The sequence below is a fragment of the Platichthys flesus genome, chromosome 2 (genome assembly GCF_949316205.1).
Source record: "Platichthys flesus chromosome 2, fPlaFle2.1, whole genome shotgun sequence".
NCBI classification, from domain to species: Eukaryota; Metazoa; Chordata; class Actinopteri; order Pleuronectiformes; family Pleuronectidae; genus Platichthys; species Platichthys flesus.
The window spans coordinates 6606526-6621210 of record NC_084946.1 but is presented as its reverse complement, the minus strand read 5'-3'; the positions used below and the strand labels follow the sequence as shown (position 1 = coordinate 6621210).

Here is a 14685-nt window from a genome sequence, read left to right as displayed (position 1 = left end):
TGCTGTAAGTCATAGACCTATCCTGCTGTTGTATGAGAAATTAGGTCCCTGGAAGTTGAGGTGTAGAAGTTTTGTGAGCTGAATGGGGACAGAACACGACAGTGCATTGAAGCTTGATTAAAGTCCATGTCTTAAACAGGCTCCTCTTTTACATGATGGTTATATCAGTTAGACAAAGATGGCCACTTTCACCCCTTGCATCAAACAATATGTCTTCTCGTTAGTACTTCTTTAAGTCATTTGATTGTGTTACTTAAACTCCTGTTCCTTTTTATGACCATAAATTCCTGAAAAGGTGCCTTCCAAAACAGGAAAAATGTCCCTGATGGTCTAGTGGCTAGGATTCAGCGTTTTCACCGCCGCGGCCCGGGTTCGATTCCCGGTCAGGGAACTAAACTATTAAACTCTCAATAAGTGCCAAATTTGTGTTCATAGACTTGCCAATCCTGCTGATGTAAGATAAATTGGGTCCCTGGAATTTCAGGTGTAGATGTTTTGTAAGCTGAATGGGGAGAGAACACAACAGTGTATTTTAGCTTGATGCAGGTCCCTGTCTTAAACAGGCTCCTCTTTTACATGTTGTGTATATCAGGTCGACAAAGATGGTGTCTTTCACTCCCTGCTTCAAACAATCTGTCTTTTCGTTAGTACTTCTTTAAGTCATTAGATGGTGATACTTCAACTCCTGTTCATTTTAAAGCCGTGAGAGTCCTGACCAGGTACATTTCGAACATGTCCCTGATGGTCTAGTGGCTAGGATTCGGCGCTCTCACCGCCGCGGCCCGGGTTCGATTCCCGGTCAGGGAATTAAGCTATTGAAAACTCAATTGGAATCAAATTTGGGTACATAGGAGAGCATCATGTTGATAATGAATCAGGTGGAGAATGTTACACAATCCTTATCAGTTCAGTTAAACAGGCTGGTCCTTAGTCATCCTGTGAAGGACTGATGATTACTGTAAGTCATAGACCTATCCTGCTGTTGTATGAGAAATTAGGTCCCTGGAAGTTCAGGTGTAGAAGTTTTGTGAGCTGAATGGGGAGAGAACACGACAGTTAATTGAAGCTTGATGAAAGTCCATGTCTTAAACAGGCTCCTCTTTTACATGATGGTTATATCAGTTCGACAAAGATGGCCAATTTCACTCCTTGCATCAAACAATATGTCTTCTCGTTAGTACTTCTTTAAGTCATTTGATTGTGTTACTTTAACTCCTGTTCCTTTTTATGACCATAAATTCCTGAAAAGGTGCCTTCCAAAACAGGAAAAATGTCCCTGATGGTCTAGTGGCTAGGATTCGGCGTTTTCACCGCCGCGGCCCGGGTTCGATTCCCGGTCAGGGAACTAAACTATTAAACTCTCAATAAGTGCCAAATTTGTGTTCATAGACTTGCCAATCCTGCTGATGTAAGACAAATTGGGTCCCTGGAAGTTCAGGTGTAGATGTTTTGTAAGCTGAATGGGGAGAGAACACAACAGTGTATTTTAGCTTGATGCAGGTCCCTGTCTTAAACAGGCTCCTCTTTTACATGGTGTGTATATCAGGTCGAAAAGGTTGTTTTTCACTCCCTGCTTCAAACAATCTGTTTTCTCGTTAGTACATCTTTAAGTCATTAGATGGTGGTACTTCAACTCCTGGTTATTTTAAAGCCGTTAGAGTCCTGACCAGGTACATTTCGAACATGTCCCTGATGGTCTAGTGGCTAGGATTCGGCGCTCTCACCGCCGCGGCCTGGGTTGATTCCCGGTCAGGGAATTAAGCTATTGAAAACTCAATTGTAATCAATTTTGGGTACATAGGAGAGCATCATGTTGATAATGAATCAGGTGGAGAATGTTACACAATCCTTATCAGTTCAGTTAAACAGACTGGTCCTTAGTCATCCTGTGAAGGACTGATGATTACTGTAAGTCATAGACCTATCCTGCTGTTGTATGAGAAATTAGGTCCCTGGAAGTTCAGGTGTAGAAGTTTTGTGAGCTGAATGGGGAGAGAACACGACAGTTAATTGAAGCTTGATGAAAGTCCATGTCTTAAACAGGCTCCACTTTTACATGATGGTTATATCAGTTCGACAAAGATGGCCAATTTCACTCCTTGCATCAAACAATATGTCTTCTCGTTAGTACTTCTTTAAGTCATTTGATTGTGTTACTTTAACTCCTGTTCCTTTTTATGACCATAAATTCCTGAAAAGGTGCCTTCCAAAACAGGAAAAATGTCCCTGATGGTCTAGTGGCAAGGATTCGGCGTTTTCACCGCCGCGGCCCGGGTTCGATTCCCGGTCAGGGAAGTAAACTATTAAACTCTCAATAAGTGCCAAATTTGTGTTCATAGACTTGCCAATCCTGCTGATGTAAGACAAATTGGGTCCCTGGAAGTTCAGGTGTAGATGTTTTGTAAGCTGAATGGGGAGAGAACACAACAGTGTATTTTAGCTTGATGCAGGTCCCTGTCTTAAACAGGCTCCTCTTTTACATGGTGTGTATATCAGGTCGAAAAGGTTGTTTTTCACTCCCTGCTTCAAACAATCTGTTTTCTCGTTAGTACTTCTTTAAGTCATTAGATGGTGGTACTTCAACTCCTGGTTATTTTAAAGCCGTTATAGTCCTGACCAGGTACATTTCGAACATGTCCCTGATGGTCTAGTGGCTAGGATTCGGCGCTCTCACCGCCGCGGCCCGGGTTCGATTCCCGGTCAGGGAATTAAGCTATTGAAAACTCAATTGGAATCAAATTTGGGTACATAGGAGAGCATCATGTTGATAATGAATCAGGTGGAGAATGTTACACAATCCTTATCAGTTCAGTTAAACAGGCTGGTCCTTAGTCATCCTGTGAAGGACTGATGATTGCTGTAAGTCATAGACCTATCCTGCTGTTGTATGAGAAATTAGGTCCCTGGAAGTTGAGGTGTAGAAGTTTTGTGAGCTGAATGGGGAGAGAACACGACAGTGCATTGAAGCTTGATTAAAGTCCATGTCTTAAACAGGCTCCTCTTTTACATGATGGTTATATCAGTTAGACAAAGATGGCCACTTTCACCCCTTGCATCAAACAATATGTCTTCTCGTTAGTACTTCTTTAAGTCATTTGATTGTGTTACTTAAACTCCTGTTCCTTTTTATGACCATAAATTCCTGAAAAGGTGCCTTCCAAAACAGGAAAAATGTCCCTGATGGTCTAGTGGCTAGGATTCAGCGTTTTCACCGCCGCGGCCCGGGTTCGATTCCTGGTCAGGGAACTAAACTATTAAACTCTCAATAAGTGCCAAATTTGTGTTCATAGACTTGCCAATCCTGCTGATGTAAGATAAATTGGGTCCCTGGAAGTTCAGGTGTAGATGTTTTATAAGCTGAATGGGGAGAGAACACAACAGTGTATTTTAGCTTGATGCAGGTCCCTGTCTTAAACAGGCTCCTCTTTTACATGTTGTGTATATCAGGTCGACAAAGATGGTGTCTTTCACTCCCTGCTTCAAACAATCTGTCTTTTCGTTAGTACTTCTTTAAGTCATTAGATGGTGATACTTCAACTCCTGTTCATTTTAAAGCCGTGAGAGTCCTGACCAGGTACATTTTGAACATGTCCCTGATGGTCTAGTGGCTAGGATTCGGCGCTCTCACCGCCGCGGCCCGGGTTCGATTCCCGGTCAGGGAATTAAGCTATTGAAAACTCAATTGGAATCAAATTTGGGTACATAGGAGAGCATCATGTTGATAATGAATCAGGTGGAGAATGTTACACAATCCTTATCAGTTCAGTTAAACAGACTGGTCCTTAGTCATCCTGTGAAGGACTGATGATTACTGTAAGTCATAGACCTATCCTGCTGTTGTATGAGAAATTAGGTCCCTGGAAGTTCAGTTGTAGAAGTTTTGTGAGCTGAATGGGGAGAGAACACGACAATGCATTGAAGCTTGATGAAGGTCCATGTCTTAAACAGGCTCCTCTTTTACATGATGGTTATATCAGTTCGACCAAGATGGCCACTTTCACCCCTTGCATCAAACAATATGTCTTCTCGTTAGTACTTCTTTAAGTCATTTGATTGTGTTACTTTAACTCCTGTTCCTTTTTATGACCATAAATTCTTGAAAAGGTGCCTTCCAAAACAGGAACAATGTCCCTGATAGTCTACTGGCTAGGATTCGGCGTTTTCACCGCCGCGGCCCGGGTTCGATTCCCGGTCAGGGAAGTAAACTATTAAACTCTCAATAAGTGCCAAATTTGTGTTCATAGACTTGCCAATCCTGCTGATGTAAGATAAATTGGGTCCCTGGAAGTTCAGGTGTAGATGTTTTGTAAGCTGAATGGGGAGAGAACACAACAGTGTATTTTAGCTTGATGCAGGTCCCTGTCTTAAACAGGCTCCTCTTTTACATGATGGTTATATCAGGTCGAAAAGGTTGTTTTTCACTCCCTGCTTCAAACAATCTGTCTTCTCGTTAGTACTTCTTTAAGTCATTAGATGGTGATACTTCAACTCCTGGTTATTTTAAAGCCGTTAGAGTCCTGACCAGGTACATTTCGAACATGTCCCTGATGTTCTAGTGGCTAGGATTCGGCGCTCTCACCGCCGCGGCCCGGGTTCGATTCCCGGTCAGGGAATTAAGCTATTGAAAACTCAATTGGAATCAAATTTGGGTACATAGGAGAGCATCATGTTGATAATGAATCAGGTGGAGAATGTTACACAATCCTTATCAGTTCAGTTAAACAGGCTGGTCCTTAGTCATCCTGTGAAGGACTGATGATTACTGTAAGTCATAGACCTATCCTGCTGTTGTATGAGAAATTAGGTCCCTGGAAGTTCATGTGTAGAAGTTTTGTGAGCTGAATGGGGAGAGAACACGACAGTAAATTGAAGCTTGATGAAAGTCCATGTCTTAAACAGGCTCCTCTTTTACATGATGGCTATATCAGGTCGACAAAGATGGCCACTTTCACTCCCTGCATCAAACAATATGTCTTCTCGTTAGTACTTCTTTAAGTCATTTGATTGTGTTACTTTAACTCCTGTTCCTTTTTATGACCATAAATTCCTGAAAAGGTGCCTTCCAAAACAGGAAAAATGTCCCTGATGGTCTAGTGGCTAGGATTCGGCGTTTTCACCGCCGCGGCCCGGGTTCGATTCCCGGTCAGGGAACTAAACTATTAAACTCTCAATAAGTGCCAAATTTATGTTCATAGACTTGCCAATCCTGCTGATGTAAGATAAATTGGGTCCCTGGAAGTTCAGTTGTAGATCTTTTTGAGCTGAATGGGGAGAGAACACGACAGTGTATTTTAGCTTGATGCAAGTCCATGTCTTAAACAGGCTCCTCTTTTACATGGTGTGTATATCAGGTCGACAAAGATGGTGTCTTTCACTCCCTGCTTCAAACAATCTGTCTTCTCGTTAGTACTTCTTTAAGTCATTTGATTGTGTTACTTTAACTCCTGTTCCTTTTTATGACCATAAATTCCTGAAAAGGTGCCTTCCAAAACAGGAAAAATGTCCCTGATGGTCTAGTGGATAGGATTCGGTGTTTTCACAGCCGCGGCACGGGTTCGATTCCCGGTCAGGGAACTAAACTATTAAACTCTCAATAAGTGCCAAATTTGTGTTCATAGACTTGCCAATCCTGCTGATGTAAGATAAATTGGGTCCCTGGAAGTTAAGGTGTAGATGTTTTGTAAGCTGAATGGGGAGAGAACAACAACAGTGTATTTTAGCTTGATGCAGGTCCATGTCTTAAACAGGCTCCTCTTTTACATGGTGTGTATATCAGGTCGAAAAGGTTGTTTTTCACTCCCTGCTTCAAACAATCTGTCTTCTCGTTAGTACTTCTTTAAGTCATTAGATGGTGGTACTTCAACTCCTGGTTATTTTAAAGCTGTTAGAGTCCCGACCAGGTACATTTCGAACATGTCCCTGATGGTCTAGTGGCTAGGATTCGGCGCTCTCACCGCCGCGGCCCGGGTTCGATCCCCGAACAGGGAATTAAGCTATTGAAAACTCAATTGGAATCAAATTTGGGTACATAGGAGAGTATCATGTTGATAATGAATCAGGTGGAGAATGTTACACAATCCTTATCAGTTCAGTTAAACAGGCTGGTCCTTAGTCATCCTGTGAAGGACTGATGATTGCTGTAAGTCATAGACCTATCCTGCTGTTGTATGAGAAATTAGGTCCCTGGAAGTTGAGGTGTAGAAGTTTTGTGAGCTGAATGGGGACAGAACACGACAGTGCATTGAAGCTTGATTAAAGTCCATGTCTTAAACAGGCTCCTCTTTTACATGATGGTTATATCAGTTCGACAAAGATGGCCACTTTCACCCCTTGCATCAAACAATATGTCTTCTCGTTAGTACTTCTTTAAGTCATTTGATTGTGTTACTTTAACTCCTGTTCCTTTTTATGACCATAAATTCCTGAAAAGGTGCCTTCCAAAACAGGAAAAATGTCCCTGATGGTCTAGTGGCTAGGATTCGGCGTTTTCACCGCCGCGGCCCGGGTTCGATTCCCGGTCAGGGAACTAAACTATTAAACTCTCAATAAGTGCCAAATTTGTGTTCATAGACTTGCCAATCCTGCTGATGTAAGACAAATTGGGTCCCTGGAAGTTCAGGTGTAGATGTTTTGTAAGCTGAATGGGGAGAGAACACGACAGTGTATTTTAGCTTGATGCAGGTCCATGTCTTAAACAGGCTCCTCTTTTACATGGTGTGTATATCAGGTCGACAAAGATGGTGTCTTTCACTCCCTGCATCAAACAATCTTTCTTCTCGTTAGTACTTCTTTAAGTCATTAGATGGTGATACTTCAACTCCTGTTCATTTTAAAGCCGTGAGAGTCCTGACCAGGTACATTTTGAACATGTCCCTGATGGTCTAGTGGCTAGGATTCGGCGCTCTCACCGCCGCGGCCCGGGTTCGATTCCCGGTCAGGGAATTAAGCTATTGAAAACTCAATTGGAATCAAATTTGGGTACATAGGACAGCATCATGTTGATAATGAATCAGGTGGAGAATGTAACACAATCCTTATCAGTTCAGTTAAACAGGCTGGTCCTTAGTCATCCTGTGAAGGACTGATGATTGCTGTAAGTCATCGACCTTTCCTGCTGTTGTATTAGAAATTAGGTCCCTGGAAGTTGAGGTGTAGAAGTTTTGTGAGCTGAATGGGGAGAGAACACGACAGTGCATTGAAGCTTGATGAAAGTCCATGTCTTAAACAGGCTCCTCTTTTACATGATGGTTATATCAGTTCAACAAAGATGGCCACTTTCTCTCCTTGCATCAAACAATATGTCTTCTCGTTAGTACTTCTTTAAGTCATTTGATTGTGTTACTTTAACTCCTGTTCCTTTTTATGACCATAAATTCCTGAAAAGGTGCCTTCCAAAACAGGAAAAATGTCCCTGATGGTCTAGTGGATAGGATTCGGTGTTTTCACAGCCGCGGCACGGGTTCGATTCCCGGTCAGGGAACTAAACTATTAAACTCTCAATAAGTGCCAAATTTGTGTTCATAGACTTGCCAATCCTGCTGATGTAAGATAAATTGGGTCCCTGGAAGTTAAGGTGTAGATGTTTTGTAAGCTGAATGGGGAGAGAACAACAACAGTGTATTTTAGCTTGATGCAGGTCCATGTCTTAAACAGGCTCCTCTTTTACATGGTGTGTATATCAGGTCGAAAAGGTTGTTTTTCACTCCCTGCTTCAAACAATCTGTCTTCTCGTTAGTACTTCTTTAAGTCATTAGATGGTGGTACTTCAACTCCTGGTTATTTTAAAGCTGTTAGAGTCCTGACCAGGTACATTTCGAACATGTCCCTGATGGTCTAGTGGCTAGGATTCGGCGCTCTCACCGCCGCGGCCCGGGTTCGATCCCCGGTCAGGGAATTAAGCTATTGAAAACTCAATTGGAATCAAATTTGGGTACATAGGAGAGTATCATGTTGATAATGAATCAGGTGGAGAATGTTACACAATCCTTATCAGTTCAGTTAAACAGGCTGGTCCTTAGTCATCCTGTGAAGGACTGACGATTGCTGTAAGTCATAGACCTATCCTGCTGTTGTATGAGAAATTAGGTCCCTGGAAGTTGAGGTGTAGAAGTTTTGTGAGCTGAATGGGGACAGAACACGACAGTGCATTGAAGCTTGATTAAAGTCCATGTCTTAAACAGGCTCCTCTTTTACATGATGGTTATATCAGTTCGACAAAGATGGCCAATTTCACTCCTTGCATCAAACAATATGTCTTCTCGTTAGTACTTCTTTAAGTCATTTGATTGTGTTACTTTAACTCCTGTTCCTTTTTATGACCATAAATTCCTGAAAAGGTGCCTTCCAAAACAGGAAAAATGTCCCTGATGGTCTAGTGGCTAGGATTCGGCGTTTTCACTGCCGCGGCCCGGGTTCGATTCCCGGTCAGGGAACTAAACTATTAAACTCTCAATAAGTGCCAAATTTGTGTTCATAGACTTGCCAATCCTGCTGATGTAAGACAAATTGGGTCCCTGGAAGTTCAGGTGTACATGTTTTGTAAGCTGAATGGGGAGAGAACACAACAGTGTATTTTAGCTTGATGCAGGTCCCTGTCTTAAACAGGCTCCTCTTTTACATGGTGTGTATATCAGGTCGAAAAGGTTGTTTTTCACTCCCTGCTTCAAACAATCTGTTTTCTCGTTAGTACATCTTTAAGTCATTAGATGGTGGTACTTCAACTCCTGGTTATTTTAAAGCCGTTAGAGTCCTGACCAGGTACATTTCGAACATGTCCCTGATGGTCTAGTGGCTAGGATTCGGCGCTCTCACCGCCGCGGCCTGGGTTGATTCCCGGTCAGGGAATTAAGCTATTGAAAGCTCAATTGTAATCAATTTTGGGTACATAGGAGAGCATCATGTTGATAATGAATCAGGTGGAGAATGTTACACAATCCTTATCAGTTCAGTTAAACAGACTGGTCCTTAGTCATCCTGTGAAGGACTGATGATTACTGTAAGTCATAGACCTATCCTGCTGTTGTATGAGAAATTAGGTCCCTGGAAGTTCAGGTGTAGAAGTTTTGTGAGCTGAATGGGGAGAGAACACGACAGTTAATTGAAGCTTGATGAAAGTCCATGTCTTAAACAGGCTCCACTTTTACATGATGGTTATATCAGTTCGACAAAGATGGCCAATTTCACTCCTTGCATCAAACAATATGTCTTCTCGTTAGTACTTCTTTAAGTCATTTGATTGTGTTACTTTAACTCCTGTTCCTTTTTATGACCATAAATTCCTGAAAAGGTGCCTTCCAAAACAGGAAAAATGTCCCTGATGGTCTAGTGGCTAGGATTCGGCGTTTTCACCGCCGCGGCCCGGGTTCGATTCCCGGTCAGGGAAGTAAACTATTAAACTCTCAATAAGTGCCAAATTTGTGTTCATAGACTTGCCAATCCTGCTGATGTAAGACAAATTGGGTCCCTGGAAGTTCAGGTGTAGATGTTTTGTAAGCTGAATGGGGAGAGAACACAACAGTGTATTTTAGCTTGATGCAGGTCCCTGTCTTAAACAGGCTCCTCTTTTACATGGTGTGTATATCAGGTCGAAAAGGTTGTTTTTCACTCCCTGCTTCAAACAATCTGTTTTCTCGTTAGTACTTCTTTAAGTCATTAGATGGTGGTACTTCAACTCCTGGTTATTTTAAAGCCGTTAGAGTCCTGACCAGGTACATTTCGAACATGTCCCTGATGGTCTAGTGGCTAGGATTCGGCGCTCTCACCGCCGCGGCCCGGGTTCGATTCCCGGTCAGGGAATTAAGCTATTGAAAACTCAATTGGAATCAAATTTGGGTACATAGGAGAGCATCATGTTGATAATGAATCAGGTGGAGAATGTTACACAATCCTTATCAGTTCAGTTAAACAGGCTGGTCCTTAGTCATCCTGTGAAGGACTGATGATTGCTGTAAGTCATAGACCTATCCTGCTGTTGTATGAGAAATTAGGTCCCTGGAAGTTGAGGTGTAGAAGTTTTGTGAGCTGAATGGGGAGAGAACACGACAGTGCATTGAAGCTTGATTAAAGTCCATGTCTTAAACAGGCTCCTCTTTTACATGATGGTTATATCAGTTAGACAAAGATGGCCACTTTCACCCCTTGCATCAAACAATATGTCTTCTCGTTAGTACTTCTTTAAGTCATTTGATTGTGTTACTTAAACTCCTGTTCCTTTTTATGACCATAAATTCCTGAAAAGGTGCCTTCCAAAACAGGAACAATGTCCCTGATGGTCTAGTGGCTAGGATTCAGCGTTTTCACCGCCGCGACCCGGGTTCGATTCCTGGTCAGGGAACTAAACTATTAAACTCTCAATAAGTGCCAAATTTGTGTTCATAGACTTGCCAATCCTGCTGATGTAAGATAAATTGGGTCCCTGGAAGTTCAGGTGTAGATGTTTTATAAGCTGAATGGGGAGAGAACACAACAGTGTATTTTAGCTTGATGCAGGTCCCTGTCTTAAACAGGCTCCTCTTTTACATGTTGTGTATATCAGGTCGACAAAGATGGTGTCTTTCACTCCCTGCTTCAAACAATCTGTCTTTTCGTTAGTACTTCTTTAAGTCATTAGATGGTGATACTTCAACTCCTGTTCATTTTAAAGCCGTGAGAGTCCTGACCAGGTACATTTCGAACATGTCCCTGATGGTCTAGTGGCTAGGATTCGGCGCTCTCACCGCCGCGGCCCGGGTTCGATTCCCGGTCAGGGAATTAAGCTATTGAAAACTCAATTGGAATCAAATTTGGGTACATAGGAGAGCATCATGTTGATAATGAATCAGGTGGAGAATGTTACACAATCCTTATCAGTTCAGTTAAACAGACTGGTCCTTAGTCATCCTGTGAAGGACTGATGATTACTGTAAGTCATAGACCTATCCTGCTGTTGTATGAGAAATTAGGTCCCTGGAAGTTCAGTTGTAGAAGTTTTGTGAGCTGAATGGGGAGAGAACACGACAATGCATTGAAGCTTGATGAAGGTCCATGTCTTAAACAGGCTCCTCTTTTACATGATGGTTATATCAGTTCGACCAAGATGGCCACTTTCACCCCTTGCATCAAACAATATGTCTTCTCGTTAGTACTTCTTTAAGTCATTTGATTGTGTTACTTTAACTCCTGTTCCTTTTTATGACCATAAATTCTTGAAAAGGTGCCTTCCAAAACAGGAACAATGTCCCTGATGGTCTACTGGCTAGGATTCGGCGTTTTCACCGCCGCGGCCCGGGTTCGATTCCCGGTCAGGGAAGTAAACTATTAAACTCTCAATAAGTGCCAAATTTGTGTTCATAGACTTGCCAATCCTGCTGATGTAAGATAAATTGGGTCCCTGGAAGTTCAGGTGTAGATGTTTTGTAAGCTGAATGGGGAGAGAACACAACAGTGTATTTTAGCTTGATGCAGGTCCCTGTCTTAAACAGGCTCCTCTTTTACATGATGGTTATATCAGGTCGAAAAGGTTGTTTTTCACTCCCTGCTTCAAACAATCTGTCTTCTCGTTAGTACTTCTTTAAGTCATTAGATGGTGATACTTCAACTCCTGGTTATTTTAAAGCCGTTAGAGTCCTGACCAGGTACATTTCGAACATGTCCCTGATGTTCTAGTGGCTAGGATTCGGCGCTCTCACCGCCGCGGCCCGGGTTCGATTCCCGGTCAGGGAATTAAGCTATTGAAAACTCAATTGGAATCAAATTTGGGTACATAGGAGAGCATCATGTTGATAATGAATCAGGTGGAGAATGTTACACAATCCTTATCAGTTCAGTTAAACAGGCTGGTCCTTAGTCATCCTGTGAAGGACTGATGATTACTGTAAGTCATAGACCTATCCTGCTGTTGTATGAGAAATTAGGTCCCTGGAAGTTCATGTGTAGAAGTTTTGTGAGCTGAATGGGGAGAGAACACGACAGTAAATTGAAGCTTGATGAAAGTCCATGTCTTAAACAGGCTCCTCTTTTACATGATGGCTATATCAGGTCGACAAAGATGGCCACTTTCACTCCCTGCATCAAACAATATGTCTTCTCGTTAGTACTTCTTTAAGTCATTTGATTGTGTTACTTTAACTCCTGTTCCTTTTTATGACCATAAATTCCTGAAAAGGTGCCTTCCAAAACAGGAAAAATGTCCCTGATGGTCTAGTGGCTAGGATTCGGCGTTTTCACCGCCGCGGCCCGGGTTCGATTCCCGGTCAGGGAACTAAACTATTAAACTCTCAATAAGTGCCAAATTTATGTTCATAGACTTGCCAATCCTGCTGATGTAAGATAAATTGGGTCCCTGGAAGTTCAGTTGTAGATCTTTTTGAGCTGAATGGGGAGAGAACACGACAGTGTATTTTAGCTTGATGCAGGTCCATGTCTTAAACAGGCTCCTCTTTTACATGGTGTGTATATCAGGTCGACAAAGATGGTGTCTTTCACTCCCTGCTTCAAACAATCTGTCTTCTCGTTAGTACTTCTTTAAGTCATTTGATTGTGTTACTTTAACTCCTGTTCCTTTTTATGACCATAAATTCCTGAAAAGGTGCCTTCCAAAACAGGAAAAATGTCCCTGATGGTCTAGTGGATAGGATTCGGTGTTTTCACAGCCTTGGCACGGGTTCGATTCCCGGTCAGGGAACTAAACTATTAAACTCTCAATAAGTGCCAAATTTGTGTTCATAGACTTGCCAATCCTGCTGATGTAAGATAAATTGGGTCCCTGGAAGTTAAGGTGTAGATGTTTTGTAAGCTGAATGGGGAGAGAACAACAACAGTGTATTTTAGCTTGATGCAGGTCCATGTCTTAAACAGGCTCCTCTTTTACATGGTGTGTATATCAGGTCGAAAAGGTTGTTTTTCACTCCCTGCTTCAAACAATCTGTCTTCTCGTTAGTACTTCTTTAAGTCATTAGATGGTGGTACTTCAACTCCTGGTTATTTTAAAGCTGTTAGAGTCCTGACCAGGTACATTTCGAACATGTCCCTGATGGTCTAGTGGCTAGGATTCGGCGCTCTCACCGCCGCGGCCCGGGTTCGATCCCCGGTCAGGGAATTAAGCTATTGAAAACTCAATTGGAATCAAATTTGGGTACATAGGAGAGTATCATGTTGATAATGAATCAGGTGGAGAATGTTACACAATCCTTATCAGTTCAGTTAAACAGGCTGGTCCTTAGTCATCCTGTGAAGGACTGATGATTGCTGTAAGTCATAGACCTATCCTGCTGTTGTATGAGAAATTAGGTCCCTGGAAGTTGAGGTGTAGAAGTTTTGTGAGCTGAATGGGGACAGAACACGACAGTGCATTGAAGCTTGATTAAAGTCCATGTCTTAAACAGGCTCCTCTTTTACATGATGGTTATATCAGTTCGACAAAGATGGCCACTTTCACCCCTTGCATCAAACAATATGTCTTCTCGTTAGTACTTCTTTAAGTCATTTGATTGTGTTACTTTAACTCCTGTTCCTTTTTATGACCATAAATTCCTGAAAAGGTGCCTTCCAAAACAGGAAAAATGTCCCTGATGGTCTAGTGGCTAGGATTCGGCGTTTTCACCGCCGCGGCCCGGGTTCGATTCCCGGTCAGGGAACTAAACTATTAAACTCTCAATAAGTGCCAAATTTGTTTTCATAGACTTGCCAATCCTGCTGATGTAAGACAAATTGGGTCCCTGGAAGTTCAGGTGTAGATGTTTTGTAAGCTGAATGGGGAGAGAACACGACAGTGTATTTTAGCTTGATGCAGGTCCATGTCTTAAACAGGCTCCTCTTTTACATGGTGTGTATATCAGGTCGACAAAGATGGTGTCTTTCACTCCCTGCTTCAAACAATCTTTCTTCTCGTTAGTACTTCTTTAAGTCATTAGATGGTGATACTTCAACTCCTGTTCATTTTAAAGCCGTGAGAGTCCTGACCAGGTACATTTTGAACATGTCCCTTATGGTCTAGTGGCTAGGATTCGGCGCTCTCACCGCCGCGGCCCGGGTTCGATTCCCGGTCAGGGAATTAAGCTATTGAAAACTCAATTGTAATCAATTTTGGGTACATAGGAGAGCATCATGTTGATAATGAATCAGGTGGAGAATGTTACACAATCCTTATCAGTTCAGTTAAACAGACTGGTCCTTAGTCTTCCTGTGAAGGACTGATGATTACTGTAAGTCATAGACCTATCCTGCTGTTGTATGAGAAATTAGGTCCCTGGAAGTTCAGGTGTAGAAGTTTTGTGAGCTGAATGGGGAGAGAACACGACAGTTAATTGAAGCTTGATGAAAGTCCATGTCTTAAACAGGCTCCTCTTTTACATGATGGCTATATCAGGTCGACAAAGATGGCCACTTTCACTCACTGCATCAAACAATATGTCTTCTCGTTAGTACTTCTTTAAGTCATTTGATTGTGTTACTTTAACTCCTGTTCCTTTTTATGACCATAAAGTCCTGAAAAGGTGCCTTCCAAAACAGGAAAAATGTCCCTGATGGTCTAGTGGCTAGGATTCGGCGTTTTCACCGCCGCGGCCCGGGTTCGATTCCCGGTCAGGGAACTAAACTATTAAACTCTCAATAAGTGCCAAATTTATGTGCATAGACTTGCCAATCCTGCTGATGTAAGATAAATTGGGTCCCTGGAAGTTCAGTTGTAGATCTTTTGTGAGCTGAATG

The 14685-nt window shown here is 42.3% G+C and overlaps 24 non-coding genes across 24 annotated transcripts; all 24 read left to right on the top strand.

Moving 5' to 3' along the window:
• The first annotated feature begins 319 nt into the window (after nucleotides 1–319).
• On the top strand, nucleotides 320–391 carry trnae-uuc (transfer RNA glutamic acid (anticodon UUC)). The gene has a single exon. It is a non-coding gene; the product is annotated as a tRNA-Glu (tRNA).
• A 344-nt stretch (nucleotides 392–735) lies between these two features.
• trnae-cuc (transfer RNA glutamic acid (anticodon CUC)) lies at nucleotides 736–807 on the top strand. Its single transcript has one exon. It is a non-coding gene; the product is annotated as a tRNA-Glu (tRNA).
• Nucleotides 808–1273: 466 nt separating this feature from the next.
• Nucleotides 1274–1345, top strand: trnae-uuc (transfer RNA glutamic acid (anticodon UUC)). Its single transcript has one exon. It is a non-coding gene; the product is annotated as a tRNA-Glu (tRNA).
• Nucleotides 1346–2223: 878 nt separating this feature from the next.
• On the top strand, nucleotides 2224–2295 carry trnae-uuc (transfer RNA glutamic acid (anticodon UUC)). The gene has a single exon. It is a non-coding gene; the product is annotated as a tRNA-Glu (tRNA).
• Nucleotides 2296–2636: 341 nt separating this feature from the next.
• Nucleotides 2637–2708, top strand: trnae-cuc (transfer RNA glutamic acid (anticodon CUC)). Its single transcript has one exon. It is a non-coding gene; the product is annotated as a tRNA-Glu (tRNA).
• A 466-nt stretch (nucleotides 2709–3174) lies between these two features.
• trnae-uuc (transfer RNA glutamic acid (anticodon UUC)) lies at nucleotides 3175–3246 on the top strand. Its single transcript has one exon. It is a non-coding gene; the product is annotated as a tRNA-Glu (tRNA).
• A 344-nt stretch (nucleotides 3247–3590) lies between these two features.
• trnae-cuc (transfer RNA glutamic acid (anticodon CUC)) lies at nucleotides 3591–3662 on the top strand. Its single transcript has one exon. It is a non-coding gene; the product is annotated as a tRNA-Glu (tRNA).
• A 466-nt stretch (nucleotides 3663–4128) lies between these two features.
• trnae-uuc (transfer RNA glutamic acid (anticodon UUC)) lies at nucleotides 4129–4200 on the top strand. Its single transcript has one exon. It is a non-coding gene; the product is annotated as a tRNA-Glu (tRNA).
• Nucleotides 4201–4541: 341 nt separating this feature from the next.
• Nucleotides 4542–4613, top strand: trnae-cuc (transfer RNA glutamic acid (anticodon CUC)). Its single transcript has one exon. It is a non-coding gene; the product is annotated as a tRNA-Glu (tRNA).
• A 466-nt stretch (nucleotides 4614–5079) lies between these two features.
• On the top strand, nucleotides 5080–5151 carry trnae-uuc (transfer RNA glutamic acid (anticodon UUC)). The gene has a single exon. It is a non-coding gene; the product is annotated as a tRNA-Glu (tRNA).
• Nucleotides 5152–6454: 1303 nt separating this feature from the next.
• Nucleotides 6455–6526, top strand: trnae-uuc (transfer RNA glutamic acid (anticodon UUC)). Its single transcript has one exon. It is a non-coding gene; the product is annotated as a tRNA-Glu (tRNA).
• Nucleotides 6527–6870: 344 nt separating this feature from the next.
• On the top strand, nucleotides 6871–6942 carry trnae-cuc (transfer RNA glutamic acid (anticodon CUC)). The gene has a single exon. It is a non-coding gene; the product is annotated as a tRNA-Glu (tRNA).
• An 880-nt stretch (nucleotides 6943–7822) lies between these two features.
• Nucleotides 7823–7894, top strand: trnae-cuc (transfer RNA glutamic acid (anticodon CUC)). Its single transcript has one exon. It is a non-coding gene; the product is annotated as a tRNA-Glu (tRNA).
• Nucleotides 7895–8360: 466 nt separating this feature from the next.
• Nucleotides 8361–8432, top strand: trnae-uuc (transfer RNA glutamic acid (anticodon UUC)). Its single transcript has one exon. It is a non-coding gene; the product is annotated as a tRNA-Glu (tRNA).
• Nucleotides 8433–9310: 878 nt separating this feature from the next.
• trnae-uuc (transfer RNA glutamic acid (anticodon UUC)) lies at nucleotides 9311–9382 on the top strand. Its single transcript has one exon. It is a non-coding gene; the product is annotated as a tRNA-Glu (tRNA).
• A 341-nt stretch (nucleotides 9383–9723) lies between these two features.
• Nucleotides 9724–9795, top strand: trnae-cuc (transfer RNA glutamic acid (anticodon CUC)). Its single transcript has one exon. It is a non-coding gene; the product is annotated as a tRNA-Glu (tRNA).
• Nucleotides 9796–10677: 882 nt separating this feature from the next.
• On the top strand, nucleotides 10678–10749 carry trnae-cuc (transfer RNA glutamic acid (anticodon CUC)). The gene has a single exon. It is a non-coding gene; the product is annotated as a tRNA-Glu (tRNA).
• Nucleotides 10750–11215: 466 nt separating this feature from the next.
• On the top strand, nucleotides 11216–11287 carry trnae-uuc (transfer RNA glutamic acid (anticodon UUC)). Its single transcript has one exon. It is a non-coding gene; the product is annotated as a tRNA-Glu (tRNA).
• Nucleotides 11288–11628: 341 nt separating this feature from the next.
• trnae-cuc (transfer RNA glutamic acid (anticodon CUC)) lies at nucleotides 11629–11700 on the top strand. The gene has a single exon. It is a non-coding gene; the product is annotated as a tRNA-Glu (tRNA).
• A 466-nt stretch (nucleotides 11701–12166) lies between these two features.
• On the top strand, nucleotides 12167–12238 carry trnae-uuc (transfer RNA glutamic acid (anticodon UUC)). Its single transcript has one exon. It is a non-coding gene; the product is annotated as a tRNA-Glu (tRNA).
• Nucleotides 12239–13003: 765 nt separating this feature from the next.
• On the top strand, nucleotides 13004–13075 carry trnae-cuc (transfer RNA glutamic acid (anticodon CUC)). The gene has a single exon. It is a non-coding gene; the product is annotated as a tRNA-Glu (tRNA).
• A 466-nt stretch (nucleotides 13076–13541) lies between these two features.
• trnae-uuc (transfer RNA glutamic acid (anticodon UUC)) lies at nucleotides 13542–13613 on the top strand. The gene has a single exon. It is a non-coding gene; the product is annotated as a tRNA-Glu (tRNA).
• Nucleotides 13614–13957: 344 nt separating this feature from the next.
• trnae-cuc (transfer RNA glutamic acid (anticodon CUC)) lies at nucleotides 13958–14029 on the top strand. The gene has a single exon. It is a non-coding gene; the product is annotated as a tRNA-Glu (tRNA).
• A 466-nt stretch (nucleotides 14030–14495) lies between these two features.
• Nucleotides 14496–14567, top strand: trnae-uuc (transfer RNA glutamic acid (anticodon UUC)). The gene has a single exon. It is a non-coding gene; the product is annotated as a tRNA-Glu (tRNA).
• The last annotated feature ends 118 nt before the right edge of the window (nucleotides 14568–14685 follow it).